Source organism: Chelonoidis abingdonii, chromosome 5 (genome assembly GCF_003597395.2).
Source record: "Chelonoidis abingdonii isolate Lonesome George chromosome 5, CheloAbing_2.0, whole genome shotgun sequence".
Taxonomy (NCBI): Eukaryota; Metazoa; Chordata; order Testudines; family Testudinidae; genus Chelonoidis; species Chelonoidis abingdonii.
The window spans coordinates 24,113,532-24,133,293 of record NC_133773.1 but is presented as its reverse complement, the minus strand read 5'-3'; positions in this window follow the sequence as shown (position 1 = coordinate 24,133,293).

The window sequence follows — 19,762 nt, the reverse complement described above, 5'->3', positions numbered from 1 at the left end:
GAAGAACTATGGCTGATTTTCTCAATCCTACTCCATGGAAGTCCACAGAACTTTTGCCACTTCTTTCAGTGGGTCACAGAGGAATCCATGTCAGAAGAGCGACTAGGGCTCAAGATTCCCAGCTTGTTCTAGGGCCACTGAGCCAGGCACCACTCATGGTAGGATATATATATATATTTTTTAAATACAGGGCCCTAGAGCTTGCAATAGATATATTTTTAAAACAAAAAATGATTCACGAGTTCAATAATTAGGCTCTCTTGCTGCTGGTTATTTATGTGACATTGCCAGTTTTAGGCTCCCAATTTAAAGCATTTTAGTATTACCTGATTCAAATAAACTGAAAATATTTCTATTTTGTTCATGAAAATGAGCAATTGAAGTTACATGGTTTGGTTCCCTTGTCCAATCTGATTTTTTTGTTTACTTTTTTCTTTCAAAAAAGTTTAAGTACAAACAGTAAATTAGTGTCTTAATGTTTTGACTTTCAGTAATCAAAGGTAATATTCACACACATTTTTCCTATGATTTATTTTGGCAGCATACCTTTCAACTTGTATCTGTACTTGAATCTGGACTAGCTGTAGTTAACCTCCAAGCCGGTTCTTGAGCAATAAGAAATAATAATTGATTGGTAAGGGGATTAAAGCTCTGACAAACACAGAAGGGATGAATGCATTTGGATTAGGTCTTCAGTGACTCAGCCAAACATAACATGTTTGGTCAGAATGCAAGAATCTGCTCAGTTAGTTTTATGTATTAAGAATACATAACAATAAATATAGAGAGATGCTCATAATGGGAGACTTTTACACTCTTGACTGTATGTGCCAGGCACAAGTGTCACATAAGTCAGAACCAATTACAAAATAGGAAGCGAAGGGTCAATTGTAGTCTGTCAATGTAAGCAGCACAAAGAAGAAAACATCAGGAAAATATTTTTTGTGGAAAGAGCAGACACTCACCTAGAAAAGAGTTAACCCACACTAGTTATTATAATGCCCAAACTCAAGTTGAACCAACACTTTTTCAAGGTTTATAGAGATTGATCAACTTTCTCTCAATAGAATTGACACTTGCTCCTGCACAGCTTAATTTCTACTGGATTTCTCCTTCAATCCTGAGGACAAAGGAGATAGCAACAGTCCAGATTGCAGGAGCAATTTAGGATCTGATTTCTATACATCAGACATTCAGAGAAGTTCACATAAGCTTCTGGGACTTTTAGATGCTTATCTAGACCAAACCAAGGAACTTATTTATGCTTATTCTTCAATTCCTCATTATTTCTCATTAAATAATTGATCTGACACACCTCTACACTTGAGAGGAGAGATGGATCTGATCTATGAAATTCAGGTCCTAAGTTCCCCAGAGTTCATGGTTGTTTGGATATTGGCTCATCCTATTATAAGGTTAGAAGCCAAAGTAGAACGTGTCCAGATTTGGGGTTTTGATTTGGTCCATTACAAGTCATACAGGTGGGAGAGAGAGAACAGCAGTGGCTCAGGAGGAATAGGACAGAAGTCTGTGACACTTCTGTACCATGCCAACTGCTGTCAGGTCATTTCCTCTGCTAAGCTCTCTCTCCCTTTTCATTTAAAACTATCCTAATACGTTACAGCAGGGGTAGGCAACCTATAGCACGTGCCAAACGCGGCACGTGAGCCGATTTTCAGTGGCACTCACACCGCCCGGGTCCTAGCCACCAGTCCGAGGGGCTCTGCATTTTGATTTAATTTTAAATGAAGCTTCTTAAACAGTTTAAAAACCTTATTTACTTTTCATACAACAATAGTTTAGTTATATTATATAGACTTATAGAAAGAGACCTACAAATGTTAAAATGTATTACTGGCACGCGAAACCTTAAATCAGAGTGAATAAATGAAGACTCGGCACACCACTCCTGAAAGGTTGCCAACCCCTGCAATACAGTTTGCAAAGTTTGGTTGCTATGAAAAGTCAAATCACAGTCCATAAAAGAAAGCTGGTTTTTTCCACCTATTGAGGGGCAAAATCTTGGAAGGTGGTAGTTTCTTGCCAGCAGTTATGGGTACAAAAAGTGTTCCTGCTGTCTAATTCCTAAGGAAATATAAACAAGAATTGGTTTAAAAATCAGCTGATGATCACCTGCCTGTTTCTGTTTAACTTGACATCAATATGTCTTCCTTTGCATGCATAAAAGAAGTTTCTGCCATGAAAAGCAAAAGATAACATCCAGCAAAGCAAGTCTTCCATTTTTTCATGTTTTCTTTAAAGTTCATGCAGGCCAAACAATCTTGTTGAGGTCTCACATACATTTTAACGGTGAGTTTAACCATTGGGGCAGTTTACCCTGGGTCATGGTGGAGTCTTCATCACTGAGCATTTTAAAATCAGCTCTGGATGTTTTTGTAAAAGACTTGTTCTAGAAATTAGTATGGGGAAGTTCTAGGGCCTGACTCACAGGAGATCAGACTAGATGATCACAGCGGTCTCTTCTAGCCTTGGAATCTATGACTATGTTACGGAAAGCGTGAGCCCATATTTTTAATGAAATTATACTTAGACTAGCCAGGGAACTAAATTCAGTATTTCAAGTATCTTTGCCATACATTTCAGAGTCTACATGACTGGACTACAAATGTGTCATGGTCACATTCAATGTTTCTGATCTTGGGAAGGTAGAACAACAGAGTCAAATGCCTCACTAGAGGCTACGTTGTATGGCTTAATACCTAAGGAGCTTGTAATAACACAATGACAGTTTTAAGCTGCAATTTATCAATACAAAAATCTAAGGAAAGGTCAACCATAAAAAATCAATGTTCATTGTATCCACTGTAGAAATGGAAAATGAAACAAAGAAGAATTTGAAGAACAAATTTAACAGACAAATGTGATAAAGGTGACTTACCTGGCTATATCCAATGCAGAAATACAAAACATAACACAAGCTCTTCCAGAGTAGTTATTTAAAGGAAGGTAGAGGAGACACTCTGGTTTCAGATTTATTATATTTCAAAGAAAGGAAATAATCAGGATCATCTAAAGGAAGTCTCAGTTTGGGACTATGGTCCACTGTCTGGACTTGCACTAATCACAGCAGAAAATAAAGTGTATTCAGCATTTTCAAACTATAATGCCTAAAGTTAGGTACCTAAACAGGATGCTGATTCCAACTCTCCTGAGAGTCAGAGTAAAGCACACCCACTCCATCACGTGATCAGACCCTACACTGAAATAACAATCCACAGCTCAGGGTCTCAGAGCCTAGGTCAATTGACTCAGGCTTAAAATTGCGGTGTAGACATTTCGTCTCAGGCTGGAGACCAGTCTTGGCCCAAACCCAAAACATCTACACTGCAGTTTTTAGCCCCACATCCCAAATTCCTCCAGCTTGGGTCAGTTGATCGAGACCGGCAGTAGGTCTTGTACTGCAATGTAAACATACCCAGAGGTGAAAGGAAGCCGGTATGGTCCGGTACGGCATACCAGCAAAAGCCAGTAGGCCGTGCCAGACTGCACCCGCTTCCGCGGTGGTGATTTAAAGGGCCTGGGGGATCCCCGCAGCAGCTGGAGCTCCAGGCCCTTTAAATCACCACTGGAGATCTGGCAGCCGGGCTCCCGCAGTGATTTAAACGGCCCAGAGCTCCATGGCAGCTAGAGCCCCGGGGCTCCCAGCCACCTTTGCAGCTGGTAGATCTGAGGTGGTTTAAAGGCCCTAGGGCTCCCAGCCATACCTGGAGCCCCAGGACCTTTAAATCTTGAAAGGCCCTGCTTCTTCCAGTTGAGGCCATGCCCCTGTTCAGGACTCCTATGTATTGGTAAGTCCTTTAAGTTACTTTCACCCTTGAACACACACCAAGTGGCCTGATTTTTCAAAGTGCTGGATATCTGCAACTCTCATAAATGACAATAGGACCTGATGCATGCTCAGCATCTGAGAAAAATCACAGCACTGGTTTATTGCCTTTATATGGCTTCAGGTCCCAGCTGGGGGCACTCAAGTTGGAACATTTCAGCTTAATCATTAAGAAAATTAAGTGGAGCTGTTCAAGAAGTTAAAAAAAATGATTCTTATCACCGGATGGAAAAATTCTGCTACATTTTCTGTGGAAGTTTCCTCTTCATTTGCCAGCCATCCGTAAACATTGTTAGTATCGCTGATAAAATAAATGTTGGCTAGATATGTTTAACATAGATGAAGAGCTTTTAATGATTCTTTTGGTACAGTGAAGGACTTATGCCAATCAACAAAAAGAAAAGCAGCTTCTTTTCTGCAAATCAACCTCTTTTCTGGGATGTTTTCCCCATGCCATTTTATGAATATATTGCTGGATTTTCAAAACCGTTAACTACTCACTGAACCCACTAGTGGTAAAAGAGAACTGCAGGTGCTTAATGCCTTTGAAAATCAGCTTAACTCGCCTCCCCACCAATTACAGCTGCAGAAAAATCATGGGGGTGAAAAATCTTGTATGAAGTCCAATTCCCTATCATCCTGGTTGCATGAAGGATCTGCACTTTATTATTAGAAGGGAAATGGTTTGAATATCAGACACGAGGACAAGTCAGTTCTGAGGACATGAGTTCCTCTCACTTGGTGTCTAATGGAGCTCTCTCATTTCATGGTTGGTAAACTAATAACAAAGAAAAAAGCACTCGAGGGAGAGCAGTTTGTAATAACGTAATTGCTTTGGACCCTCCGCTCATTCAGGAAGGCCAAACAAAGAGCGTAGGTTTGCTGTGATAGGATCAATTCTCAAATGGTGAAGTTGAATGTAAGTAATGCACAGACCCTGTGCTGAATCTCTGCACCTGCGTAAAATTCACCTCAAATGCATTAGTTTGTCCAAGCCTGAAGAATGGTGATCACGTGGAGGTCTGATGGCTTGCTCTCATGGGAAACTTTGCCTAGCGGTCAGGGCTTAAGTCCTTTGACATGCAGGGAAGAGTGGGGTTGGTAGGGGACCCCAGGCCTTCCCACTCCATGGGCTCTGGCCCAGGATCCTGTGAGGGCTATCAAAAGTCTGACACCCAGGAGCATCTAAAGACTGCCCTCCCTGAGCCACTTCTTACCACTCCACAATTGTCCAAGTTTTGCAGACGATGGCAAGAATGTGCAAAGGGGTCAGTTCACTGCTGGGTTCCTTCTCGTGGCTGTGCTTAGCAGCTCTCTAGGGTCAGCAGCTGCCTCCTCCTGTCACTTGGCTCTCCAGCCAGGTCAATACCCAATCTCTCCCTTGTTCTATAATCCATAAACAGCACAAGGACAATCAACACAAACTGAATTCATATGAGGGGGGGAAAAAAGGGAGAGAATAGTACTTCCCTCTGAGGGTGCATCTGAAGCAGATCCTCCCTTCCTTCAGGGAGAGATCTTCAGGCCATTGCTGAGAGAATCCTGCCTTCTCTGAGGAGCTGCAGTTCACTGATCCGCTCTCTTCCCTACTCTGCCACCAAGTGAGCTGTTCTGCTCCCTTTCAACTCCTCCTCCAGTACACACACCTTTTTCAGGTGTGATGGGGCAGGGCTGGCTGAGCCCAGAGCAATTCCTTAACCCTTTGTTGCCCACTGTGGAGCTTGTATCCCCCCCACCCACCCACCCACACAGGAGAGCGTTATACTTATTGTTTGAAAATAAATTGTGTTCAAGGATGTCCACATAGTTTGGTTAGTGATCCTATGCTTCTCTATCTTGCAAAGTTTACCCAATAGCTGTTATTCACAGATTTTTTCCTGCTATGGCTGGAAATGCCATCTTGGGCTGCCTGCCGCAGGAACCTTGTAGTACTACATGGAGGTTTTAAATGCATTCTGGTCATGGATTTGGCATCCTTTTCTTATACAGTGGTTCCAGTTTATATTGATATCTTTCAGTAGCAGAAAGAGGATTAACTGGTTGAATTTAACTGAAACCATCCTTTGGTGATGGGGGAAAACAAGGCTAGGCTGTTGTCTTTGCCCAAGCAGTTTATAATCCCTGACGTTTACCCTCCTCAAAAAAAAAAGTTTTGTTTGTATTTCATTTGCTTTGCGTTAGAGAATACAGTAATACATATACAATTTAAGGCAATGGACCCAAAAGATACTTAATCTTTAATTCAATAAGGTTTCCCAAGGATATGCAGAAAATTTGCTGTATCTCTAGGTGGGACACAACAGACATGAGGCCCGGGAGTTCAAAGTATGATACTGAAAAATGTGCCAGATATCAACGAACTTCGGGGAGAATCCCCCATATGGAGAAGTTAATGCAAATTCCACACCTCTGGATAGGCAAAAATCCCAGCTTTTTGAAGCTACTCCCTGAGGAAAGGATGATTGTCTGCTGATTTGTTCCCAGAGATGGGAGATCAAAGGCCCAAACTGCATAAAGAAATGGCTCAACTGCCAGGCTGGGTGCTGGTTCTGAATCAGAGTTATGAACCTGCAACCACAGGGAAAAAGCAGAGTTGTGGATTTTGAAGGCCTGACACTTACCAGAGCCCGAGGCTAGACATCTGAGGGGTGACATCTGTTAAGCTTTTAACCAGGGGTTAAATTACAGGTGCACTTACCTTGAAAAGTGACCCATTGCCATGTCTTTCATTTACTGCACTAGTCGACATCTTCGGCAAAATTAATCCTCCCTCCTTCAGCTTGCTGTACAATGAGTTCTGTGACCGTCGTAGACCTACTAGGGATAAGATAGAGGGGAGAAAGAAGTGAATGCCTCACTGTATTGTAATTCTGGTGGCCTTTTAAAGCCCGCATATTCAATAATGAGGAAAGACTGAGTGCCAAAGGTAACACTATCACCCGCCAGTAGTTCTATTCATAGCACCATGGCCTCTGCACATCACTATTTTATCTTTAGTAAGAACAAGTATTGAATTTTATTTTGTATTTTTGGTGTGGACGTCCAAGAAGAGGAGTCAAGATGAAGCAGCAACAGATGTCCGAGTATCATACTGCACAGAGTAGCCGCCACCACCACATGTGCACAGGGTTTTTTTTGGCGAGATTGATGCTATGACGGAGCATGCATTTCATTAGCACATTTGTTCCCAGTTGGATTCTCTTATGATCTTTCCTGATGCTTTGTTTGTAAGCAGAGTACCCAGAGTTTTGCTCACTGTCAGGTTCCATGATAAAGTGCAGGACTACATTATGGAGTTAAGTGATGTGAATAACATAGCTGGAGTTGACGTAGCTTGGATCAACTTACAGCGGTGTCTACACCGCGCTGGGTTGACTGGAGAGTTTCTCCCATAGACTTACCTCATGGGTCTCATTCCAGTGGAGTAATGGAGTTGACAAGAAAGTGATCTGCGGTCACTTCAGTGGGTCTTTGCTAGACCTGCTAACTCAAGCCCCGGTGGATCGATTGCTACAGCATGGATGCACGTTCAGTGTGGACATATCCAAAGTGAGTCCAAACAGAGATTTTAAGCCTGGCAGACTGGCAACAACTGAGTAGTCTCCTTCCCTCCCACAGTACCCCTGCCTTATTATTGCTGGATTGTTTGGGCTCTGGATAAGTCATTCTGAAAAACTCTAGTATAGTAGTTATTTCTTTTTTACATTTACCTTCATTTTTCATTCCCAGACTAATCTTAAACCTTCAAAAAATACCTCTCTTTCAAACTTCTTCCTGCTGTTCAGACAGTATCCTAACTGTAAAGAATCATTTTCATTACTGAAGGAAGTAGGGAGCTGGTCGCTTATTTTTCTGACTCCTCTTTCACTATCATTGCGTTCACTTATGCTTATATCATACATCAGCTGTGGCTATAAATCCAAGGCCTGGTGAACACCAGCAAAAAACTTTGCAACAACATTCATCCACTTACAACTGGCTTACAAGGAGTCACAAACAATTTATATTTTTTTGACTCTTTAAGGATTCATGTTTATCCAGAATGACTTGCAGAGCAGCAAAGCTTTGAAAAGAGACACTTAATTCTAAAGATGGACTAAGGAAAAATTTGCCATTCATAGATGAGGAAAGGGAATGGCTGGCCTTCGTCTGTCTGTTAAATATGATCTATATTGTGAAATGATAAAAATAGAAGAAAAATAAATGCTAATTCAGGCTGATTTGAGCCACTTGCAATACCTTTAGGAAAAAAACCAGAAAGCTGTCATGAGTAAAAATGGATTGTAAATTTTGTACATGAAATTTAAAAATAAAATAAAATAAAAATAAAAAGAAACCAAAAAAACCAAGTGATTCATCTCATGCCACATTCCTCATCCAGACATCTCTAAGGTCTGATCAATAAAGTTATTTTAAAAATTGTTGCTTTAAACAGATGGTGTTGAAGGGAAACAGGCAAGATGTACAGAGAAGAGCTAACCCATTCATATAATAAAATAAGGGTCTGGCCTTCAAAGTGAGCTGGGGATGTTCCCCTTGGAATTTTAAGATGATTGAACTCTGCTTAATTTTGATTGGTCCAGATTCTGCTCTCACAGACACTGATGAGAATTAGTCAATGGAGTTATCTTGGTAAGATCAGATTGAGGGCTTGTCTGTGTTCCAAATCCATGTGAATTAATGCATTTATTAGACTGTACAATACTGTTCCAAGAGAACTTGGAGAAACATTGCAGATTAGCCTGTGCAAAATAGCCAAAATACACAATAAGAAAGTGTTGCACTGGCAAAGAGATGGACTGACTACATGATCTGACAGGCCCTTTTCTGTTATTTTTTGATGATTCCATCAATAGAAGGAGAGAAAGCCAATAACTTTCCAAATGTGAGATTAGTGTAAATCAGCCCTCTTTAAAATTATCAATCCTCAGGCAGTTTGAAGATTTTGCCTCATTTATACCTGAATCATAGCCTAAGAGGTCTTCTTCCGTCTTAGTATCAATCTAATCCCACTTCTTGCCATTCTTCTGCTTAATCTCTCAAATGTTTTATTTTACCGACTCTTAAACACCTCTAGTATTGATGCCTCATGTTAAACAGATAATTACGCTGCAAAATTACCTTCATTGTTAAGATTAAGACTAAGCAATTTAGTAGTCCCCAGGCATTAATTCTTTCCCTGTTGTTTAAGGCACTGCAAATAACTCCGCCTTTCTTTGATTTTACAGTAAAAACATTTGTTGACAATCATTTCTTAGAAATTCTGTAAAGACGACATGAGTGAAATCCCCACTAAAGTCAAATACAAAACTCCCATTAATTTAAATTTTCACCCAATGTGTGTTTGAGTTGGAGAAGTGTGAGACAATAGATGGGGGAACCAGTACTTCTAGACAACTTTTTAGCTAGATGATTTCATTAGGCTAGAATACAAATGAAAAATGTACTTTCTAAAGTATGAAACATTAAGTTATTATCCAGATTTAAAGATCCCTAATATATTATTAAGTATGCCCTTTATGGCAAAGTCCAGGACACTCAGTGTGGCTTTAGACCTGGTTGTTACAGTGTCAACCATATCTTTACCTTGAGACAGCTTTTTTTTACATAAGTATGGCTATGCTGCAACAGACCTATGGTTACCCACAGTGGCCAGTGCCAGATTCTTCAGAGGTAATGAACAGAACAGGGTAATTATTGAATAATCCATTACCTGTCATCCAGGCCCAGTTTCTGGCAGTTGGAAATTTAGGGACATCTGGAGCATGAGCTTGCATCCCTGAGCAGGTTGGCTAACAGCCACTGATGGACCTGTCCTCCACTCACTTTTCTTTTTTGAACCCAGTTATACTTTTGGCCTTCACAACATCCCCTGGCTCTGAGTTCCACAGGTTGACCGTGCATTGTGTCAAGTACTTCTTTTTTTAAAAAAAGAAAAAAAACGCACAAGAAACATCTGCCTATTAATTTCATTCAGTGTCCCCTGGTGCTTGTGTTGTGTAAATAGGTAAACAAACACTTCCTTATCACCCTGTCCACACCATTTATGGTTTAATGGACTTCTATCAGATCCTTGCTTAGCCATCTTTTCTAAATTGAATATTCCCAGTCTCTCATATTTCAATTCATATGCAAACTGTTTCTTAAACCTAATCATCTTTGTTGCCTGTCTCTGCATCTTTTCCATTTCTAATATAGATCTTTTTTTAAATGAGGGCAACAAGGACTGCATGTAGTGTTCAAATGTGGGGCATACCATGGATTGATGTAGTGGCATCATGATATTTTCTATCTTAAGAACAGCCATACTGGGTCAGACCAAAGGTCCATCTATCCGAGGAACTTATATCTATCCCTTTCCTAATGGTTCCAAATAGCATTAGCTTTTTTGGACAGCTGCTGACCATCGATCAGATGTTTTCAGAAACCTATCCAAAAGGACTCCAGGATCTCTTTGACCATTTTCTGGCCATTACCGTCAACCAGCCACCACTTCACAAACTCCTCATTATTAACTTGTCCAGATGGGAGACTGAGCATGTGACAATTGTCAAATATCTGGGCAGCATCACAGAGCTGGAGGATACTTAAAATATGTGGATGTTTGTATAGTAGCAGCTGCTTCAGACACCTCTTTGGGAAAGATGTCACATCAAGTTTGCTGCAAAGCTGCAGATCTATAGAACTACAGTTAAACCAACTGAATTGTATAGAAGTGAAAACGTGGGCACTGAGGAAGGCTGAATAGCGCCAGATTGATACTGTCTACTTTCATTGTCTTCGTCAGCTATTCCTTATTAAGTGGCAGGACAAATTCCAAAATGAGGCTATTCATAGTCAAATCCATCAATCGTTTCTATCACCACTCACTCAGTTCCAGCAGCTTTCTTGGTATGGTATTTTAGAATGTAAAAACCAATGATTTCTGAAGCATATGTTCCAAGCAATGCGGCTACAAAGATTGGTGATCAGCTCGGTACCAAGACATTCAGTAGCATCATAATATTGCCAGTAATTGACATATTGAATATCCAGCTAGACCCTCTTAAGAATTTAGCCAGAGATTGATATGGGTGGCATTCAGTCTGTGAAGAAGCCACATCTCTGACTTTTGCCATGATGATGAGGATATACTGTTACAAGTTAAGCCACGTTGAACTGCTGTTGTGTTCTTTTCAGTGTCCTGACGAAGGAGTCTGAAGCCAGTGCTTGAGAAAGATGATTCTTTATTGAAGATAACACTGAGCCTGTTCCAGCATGGTACCCTCTGTGGGTAGATGTACCAACTCATTAGAGCTGCTAAGGGAGTAGAGAGGGAGAGGGAGAGAGAAACAACTGGGTCACAGTTGCATGGTACCCTCTGTGGGTAGATGTACCAACTCATTAGAGCTGCTAAGAGAGCAGAGAGGGAGAGAGAAACTGGGTCACAGACTAGCTCTTGAAGAGACACGATCTTCACAACTGCAGCCCTTCATTTAAGATAGTGGAAGTAGTAGTCAGTCTTCAGACTAAAACAAAGGCACATGCAAAGCCACTCAAGAATTTGAATGATTTCATAATGGTCCTTAACTATGTGAGTGGAAGGGCTCCTCTGGGTATTGTTTGGGTAAGGGAAAATGTGTATGAGTTTGAGAAACACACAGAGTGCAAAAAAACGGGACAAGGTGAAAAGCAGGAAAGAGGCACACAGGAAAAAAAAAAAAAAAAAAAAAGAGAGAAGGAAGCTGCTGATAGAACTAAACACTATCTGTGTCCAGGCTGTGACAGAAGCCTTGAGAAAAAGATTTGCACCCAGTGTTGACTAAAAAGTTTGGGGCTGTAAGCAAGAAAACTGTTTCCTGTGTTCAGGAAACAAGACTTTGTACACTATGTAAATAAACACCATTGTATCCAAAAGTAACTGGGTTTATCATCAATTCTACCTCCTAGTTGGAACAAGCTGCAAGACTCATTTTTTAACTAGCTGTTTGGGCTGCCTCTTTGAAGCCACACTTTCCAATAGCTGAATGGAAGAGTGTTAAAATTTTGAAAGACTGGTCTGTGTATAATGGACCTTTAGCCTCAAATGGCAAGAATATGAGAATTTAATCACATTCTAGTACCATATAAGCGAACAAAATATATAGTTCATAGAAGTAGTTTAATATGGAAAATTATGCATTGCCGCAGCAGGGATTAGCAGTGTATATCTGTTGTGTGTGTTTTTTCCCCATTTGTTTTTTATCCTGTTTTAGGACTAATTCCTCTGTATAAATGAGTAAGGGACTAAGAGCTGTAGGATCAGGGTCTTAATTAGTTGTTTACATTTGTTAACTTTCTTTTTTACTTGGGAAAAGATTCTTGTACATGCTTTACTATCTCGCCTGCAAGATTAATACGATTAGACAAAATTAATATTAATTACATAAAGATGACAAGGATTTAATATAAGAAAACAGATTGCTATTTAACATTAGTTAACAATTTGAGACTTATGGTTAAACATGTTTAGTATCTTCGATAATTATAAATGTATGCTAATTAATGCATACTTTGTTCTATATTACTCAGCTTTATAATTGTGTTGGAAGAAATTAGATTTCTACAGACTGCATTTTGTATGAAGAGTATAACTTCTGGAAAGTATACAGCTATCAACTTTTCCCATTAAAGTTACTGCATTCATTTATATACTTCTCCAAAAGGGGTCACAATACCGGAGGGGGGCCGGGAGGAGAATCTATTCCAAAGAATCTCATATTAAAAAAAAAAAAATCAAATTAGAAAAAGAGCAGTTCAACCACAAGGTTGTGGACTTGCTTGTCTTCTCATAAGCAGTGACTGCTCCAAAGCTTACTGAAATTCATAGATTCAAAGTTCAGAAGGGACCACTGATAATCTATTCTGACCTCTTGCATACCACAGGCCACAGAACTTCCCTCAAATATTTCCTGTTTGAAATATGTATTTTAGGGAAAAAAAACAAACATCCAATCTTGATTTTAAAATCGCCATAGACAGAGAATCCACCACAATCCCTGATAAACTGTTCCAAGTTTAAGGGAGTCATTTGACTTACCTTATTTAGAGCCTAATCCAAAGCCCTGAAAATAATGGTATTTTACTTGTGTAAAACTGGTTTAAGCAAAAAGCATTGGGTCCAGGTGTTGTATATAAAAAAATTGTGCTAGAAATTGGTTAATTGTTTGTTTAGTTAAACACACACGACAGAGTTTATTTGGCCCCAATCCTGCAAGCACTGACACATATCAGTATCTTCAACATCCAAGTTTGCAGTATCATTTCCCCAGTTCAGAGCTCCCATGGGCAAGTTTTGGAATGCTTTGCTGTTGGTTATGTTCACTCAAATTCTGTTCTGGGTAATTTGACCATTTTAACTGTGAAGTCTTTGCTAGCAGGGCATGTTTATAGATAGCACATCTTTATACAGCTGAACTCTTCTCCCTTCCTGCTCGCCCACTTGGTTTATTTTGCCATGCGAAATGTTGTCAGTCAGATGAAATAAACCCAAGCTAATCCTCAGACTCCCACAAGTCTTTTGTGTTCGTATGTGTGCAAATTTCCATATACTGAAGGATGATAAAAGATGAAAAAGGAGAAGGCAATGTGCAGCTTAAACATGTGTTCCTTATGGCCTGCTGATAGCCTGTGTGTCAGGGTCAAGAAAAGATTTAGGAGGCTTACTGTTTGAGATCAGGTGCTAAAATTATACTATCTGCACTTCAGGGCTACAGCTGACCCATACCTGTAAGGCTTTCTACAAAAATCTTAGATCCTACAGGAAGCATTTTAGTATCATCTAAAAAACTTCCTGCTGGCTATATATGTATATTATAAATTTCAGAGTATGTTTTTTAAACTAGTTGGCAAGGGATAAAAAAATCCCTGCCTGATACCAAAAGCACTAGGAATAGTTTTCTTTGCAAAAAACAAGTGTTTTTTTAGAGCAGCTCTGTAGTCATTTGCAGGCTGGCTAAGAAGCAATCTATAAAAGCGTCCTCTCATCTTCAGTAAGAAGATGGCTGAGCTGTACTTTGAATTGTTAGAAGTTTGAGTCATATAATACTCCAGCAGCAAAGAATTCTGTGGCACCTTATAGACTAACAGACGTTCCACGAAAGCTCATGCTCCAAAACGTCTGTTAGTCTATAAGGTGCCACAGAATTCTTTGCTGCTTTTACAGATCCAGACTAACACGGCTACCCCTCCGATACATAATACTCCAGGAAAGACTTGACACTAGAAGCCAACAGGGGCCTGGTGCCAAGGAAAGCTCACCCCACTGAGAAGCATCTAGACCTTTCAAAATAATTTGTTCTTTTATACCATTTTCCATGTGGGAGATAAAAATATTTCTTCAACCTCACAAATCTGTAATCATTGCCATTTTCAAGCATGGGAAATGGAGGTACAGGATGGTTAAAAGGCTTATCCAAGGTCACACAGCATGTCTGATGGTTACGAACAAAGCTCAAATCATCATCCCTGAGCCATAACCCCAAAGGTTCCCTTCCCACAAGATTATATTGGCCAGAGGTGGCAAGTTCTAGTCTTGGGCCAATATTTGTGCTATTCAAACATTTGACACCCCAGTCTCATATTATTGTTCTGCTTAATTCAACACATCCCTCCATGGAAGAAAAGAAAGACCCAGCTTTTGACAGACATGGCAAAAGAAGCTGATTTGCTTAAAGAGACAAAATATATGGCTAATGATGTCCCTAAACAACCAGAAAGTAGACAGAAAGACACCAGAACTCAGTCATTTTACTTATGATAAATTGTATGGTCAATTGCTTGACTACACTTTGATATTGGTTTTGTTCTCTTTACTAGATTTCATAACAAACCAGACAGGTTTATTGCTTAAAGCTCATGATACAGTAAAGGAAACGGTGCAATATGATACCAGACTCTGGGAAAATGTCTCATGCAGCATTGTTACATTCATCTTACACAGAAAGAATGCTAGGAATATTTATAGGATGATTTTACAAGTTACAAAACTCTTTATATATCATTAATATTCACCACATTATTTTGTCCTAGTTCTTTAACTTGTTCTGTTCCTTTCCTTATCTTTGTTTTCAATACTAGTATTCCAGGTACTGGCCTGTGCAGGCATCATTATAGTTTGTACTAAGGAGTTGTCTAGAATTCAAGTGGCACAGCTGTGTAGACACAGCTCCTTCGTGTAGACACTTTCTTCAGACAGGAAGGATGCTCCCGTCAGAGTAGGTAATCCATCTTCTTGAGAGGCAGTAGATAGGTTGACTGAAAAATTCGTCCCTTGACTTAGCACTGTGGACACAGCAGCTTAGGTCAGCTTAACAATGACACAATTAAACCAACCTAGTTGTCTAGGCCAGGCCCCAAAACATACAACAAACGTATCTTGATTTTCACAAGTTTCCTACATGTTTAAGCTAAATGCCGAGTTGTATTATTACAGAGTATTGTGGAATGTAGCTTAGCATGAGTGAACAGAACTCTGGGAAAAACAAAGGAAGTTCAGCTCTTGTAACTGCCAGGCATTTGTATAATGTGTATTGTAACCTAACATGTGTTGGCTCACGGGCCCCTGCTTGTCACTCTGATTATTATATCAGGGCAACAGCTTTGTTAAATTAATATATGAAGCAAAGATAAAAACATTCATATTAGACTTGTACTGTTTTAGAAAACTATGCAAGTGGCCATACATAATTAATATGTACAAAATAAATACATTTTTGTAATACAAGGAAAACTTTAACATGAAACTTTCCACGTGTGGTAAATTTTGAATTTACGTTGAGAAACTGGAATAAGTATTATTTTCTGACCACAATGCTATGTAAATAAGGAGTAAACTAGAAATTTGGAGTAGTGAAATTATAAGCGAGGTCTTCATAAAATTGTTTTGTAATTAGTTACCAAACAATACTACTTATTCAGATTATTCTCAGTGCTAGCAGCCACACTGGAGTTGTGCCTATGTGGTGATGGTATCACGTCTCAATTCCCTTAATGGAACCACAAGCTGTGTGCAGTATCCAGAAGATTTGCATTGCTGAGTGATACACCAGTAGTTGAGGTAGACCTAGACTTTTTTGTAAATACCATATCCAGGTAACCTACTGAATGGACAGTACCTAATTTATCAAATATTGCTTTGTCAGAATCCATTATTGGTAGCAATATCATAGAAGAACGATACGTACGGAATTTAGCTACATGATTTAACACTTTGCCAATTTACCAGTTGTTATACACTGAGGGCAATACCATTTAGCTGTTTATTGCTAATAAAAATCAGGCAGTTTTTCAATATCCCCTAATGAATTGGCTATGATAGTTAATACATAACTTCCATAAGCCATACAAATAATGTTTTTACCAACATAGTTTTCCCTTGCCTGCATATTTACTGATATTAGTTTATTAACTTTTACTTGTTTGATTAAACAGCTTAGCAATATCTTGCCTATTGTATTGTACTCCATGCACTGTTCAGTAACCAAGCCCTTGATATTATGAATGATAAGTTTAGAGAGTGCTTAAAATAGGTCATTTTTTTCATACTGCCCTGTTCCAAAGAGACATTTCAGATTCAAGTAATCCTGAAATGTACCAATAATTCCATCTGGACTCTGAAGTACCAGGAAGCCTTTTGCACAGCCATTGAGTCTCATGTACATTCCTGATAAGATGCTATTATTCTGATTAATGAAGTAGTAGATAGCAATGATAGGTTTGCTTTTGTACAGTAAAACAAATTCAGCCATATTCCAAAGATAGATATTTAAAACCATAGTTGCAGGCATAAACTCACTTTGCTTAATAAAATACAGTTTAATCAAGTTATATCTGACCCTGCTAGTGGTCTTTACAACTGCGTATGCAATAGACTATAGAGTTAATGTTTATCTTTATATTAGTATGTTAAAGGGGAGTTGACCTGTCTCATTAATAAGAGACACTTTTCTTCACTGTGCACTGCTATTTTGGTGTCTCCCATCTGTGAGATGCACCTTTAAACAATTTAAATTAACACTTAGCAAGAGTGAGGCCACGTCTATACGACGTGCCATATCGGCGCGTTACAATCGATTGCTCGGGGATCGATATATCGCGTCTCATCTAGACGCGACATATCGATCCCTGAGCGCGCTTACATCGATTCCGGAACTCCACCAAAACCAACGGAGTTCCGGAATCGACATGGCGAGCCGTGCACATCAATCCTGCGCGGTGAAGACGGGTGAGTAGATTGATTTTAGATACGCAATTTCAGCTACGCTATTCTCGTAGCTGAAATTGCGTATCTAAGATCGATTATCGCGCGTCGTGTAGACCTGGCCTGAGTTGTGCAATAATGGCACTTCATGCTAGATATCAAGCAAACAACTTTCACAAACTTGAAAAGATTTGGAAAAGTAGCATGATTAGCACTGATACAAAAAATACACATTTTTAACTCCATCATCATCATGTCTGTCCTCATTTATGGATTAGAGTAATGGAAATGTACAACAGAATAGTGGCTCAATCTAGTAAAGTAAATGCCTGCAAAACATCTTTAGAGCTTATTTGAAAGAGTTTCTTGCAACATCAGAAATATTTTTATTAATGATCTGGATGATGAGATGGATTGCACCATCAGCAAATTCATGGATTACACTAAACTGGGAGGAGAGGTAGATATGTTGGAGGGTAGAAATAGGGTCCAGAGTGACCTAGACAATTCGAGGATTGGTCAATAGTAATCTGACAACAAGTCTGATAACAAGGACAAGTGCAGAGTCCTGTATTTAGGATGGAAGAATCCCATGCATTGCTACAGGCTGGGGACCAACTGGCTCAGCAGCAGTTCTGCAGAAAAGGACTTGGGGATTACAGTGGATGAGAAGTTGGATATGAGTCAACCATGTACCCTTGTTGCCAAGAAGGCTAATGGCATATTGGGGTGCATTAGTAGGAGCATTGCTAACAGATCAGAGAGGAATAATCACTTCCCTTATCTGACACTGATGAGGCCATATCTGGAGTACTGCGTCCAGTTTTGGGCCCCCCACTACAGAAAGGATGTGGACAAATTTGAGAGAGTCCACTGGAGGGTGATGAAAATGATCAGAGGGTTGGGGCACATGACTTACGAGGAGAGGCTGAGGAAACTGGGCTTGTTTAGTCTGCAGAAGAGAAGAGCGAGGGGGGATTTGATAGCAGCCTTCAACTACCTGAAGGGGGGTTCAAAAGAGGATGGATCTCTGCTGTTCTCAGTAGTGGCAGACAACAGAACAAGGAGCAGTGGTCTCAAGTTGTAGTGGGGGAGGTCTAGGTTGGATATTAGGAAATACTATTTAACTAGGAGGGTGGTGAAGCACTGGAATGGATTACCTACAGAGGTGGTGGAATCTCCATCCTTAGACTTTTTAAGGCCTGGCTTGACAAAGCCCTGGCTGGGATCATTTAGTTGGTGCTGGTCCTGTTTTGAGCAGGGGGTTGGACTAGATGACCTCCTGAGGTCCCTTCCAAACCTAAACTTTCTACAATTCTTCTAATAGTTGCAGCCAAGAATACCCAGAATGCAAAGTATATGAAAAACTTGTGGTCAGTTCCCAAATGTAGCCACTAGAGGGTACTTTAAGTGATAAGATATCCATCGGGATTATGCATGAGGTGCATTTACAGTCTATCATTAATTATTATTTTCATTGAACCATACACAATTCCTGTTTATTCACAGCAGTTGCACTTTCTGACACATTAATGAAGGAAGACAGAGTACAATCTTAATGCTTCTCAGAGGGGAAATACAGACTACAAAGAGAAGGAAGAGAACAAACAATCAAGGAACTGAGGATGAGCTGCATAAAAAGAGAGGAGAAAGCAGTGAACAATGAAGAGGGAATATATTCAACCTTTCACCTCTGTCATACCAGTTAGAAGCCTTGAATGCTCCAAAGCAGGACTATTAATGAAACAATAAATATGTTAAGGCTGAGCCATTAACTCCATTATTCTTTGGCACAGTCCTAGAGCAAATGTGTCATTGGGAGTCTCAGCGCAGTGAAAAAGCCTAATAAACTCACTTTGTGTTCAATTTTTTTCTAACTGTTAAACACAGGGCATAAGTAATTCCAAAAGATAATTGTTTGAGAGAGACAAAGATAATACATAAAGGATGAGTGGATTCATTACGAGTCTGAGAATAAAATATGATATGCCAGGACTTGTATTATTGTTAGCCCTAACCTTCTTTATTAGTATGGAAAGTATCATTCTAATATACCTTAGCATTGCTTTCTAGTATAGCATTGCCTATGGGGCAATAACCATGTCTCCTTACTAGCTTGTACAGCAGCTACCACACTGTGGGAGGTATACAAGTGAAAATACCACCATGAGAACAGTGGGGTTCAAAAATGCTGGTCTGTTTGACAGAGCTCCTCCTTGGTAAGGATTCCAGGGATTCCTATTTCATTCCAAGGAATGAGTGAGAGCAGCAGAATAAGGACAAGTGTGTGTGTGAGTGAGAGGGAAAAGCAGCAGCAGCAGACTTTAACAAACCCAGAATTGGTAGGTAAGAACCCATGGGAAGAACATCTAAGGGAAAAAGAAATTCAGAAGAACTGGCAGTTTCTCAAGGAGGCAATATTAAAGGCACAACTGCAAACTATCCTAACGCAAAGAAAGCAAGGAAGAATAGGTGGCGGCCAATATGGCTCCATCAAAACCTCCTTGATGACCTGAAAAAATCCTAAAAGAATCCTACATAAAGTCAAAATATGGACAAATTGTTAAGGAGGTGTACAAAAAATAGCACAGGTATGTAGGGACAATTTCAGACTAAGGCACAAAATGAGTTATACCACCACCTCTGTAGGTAAGGCACAAAATGAATTATACCTAGCAAGGGATATAAAAGGCAAT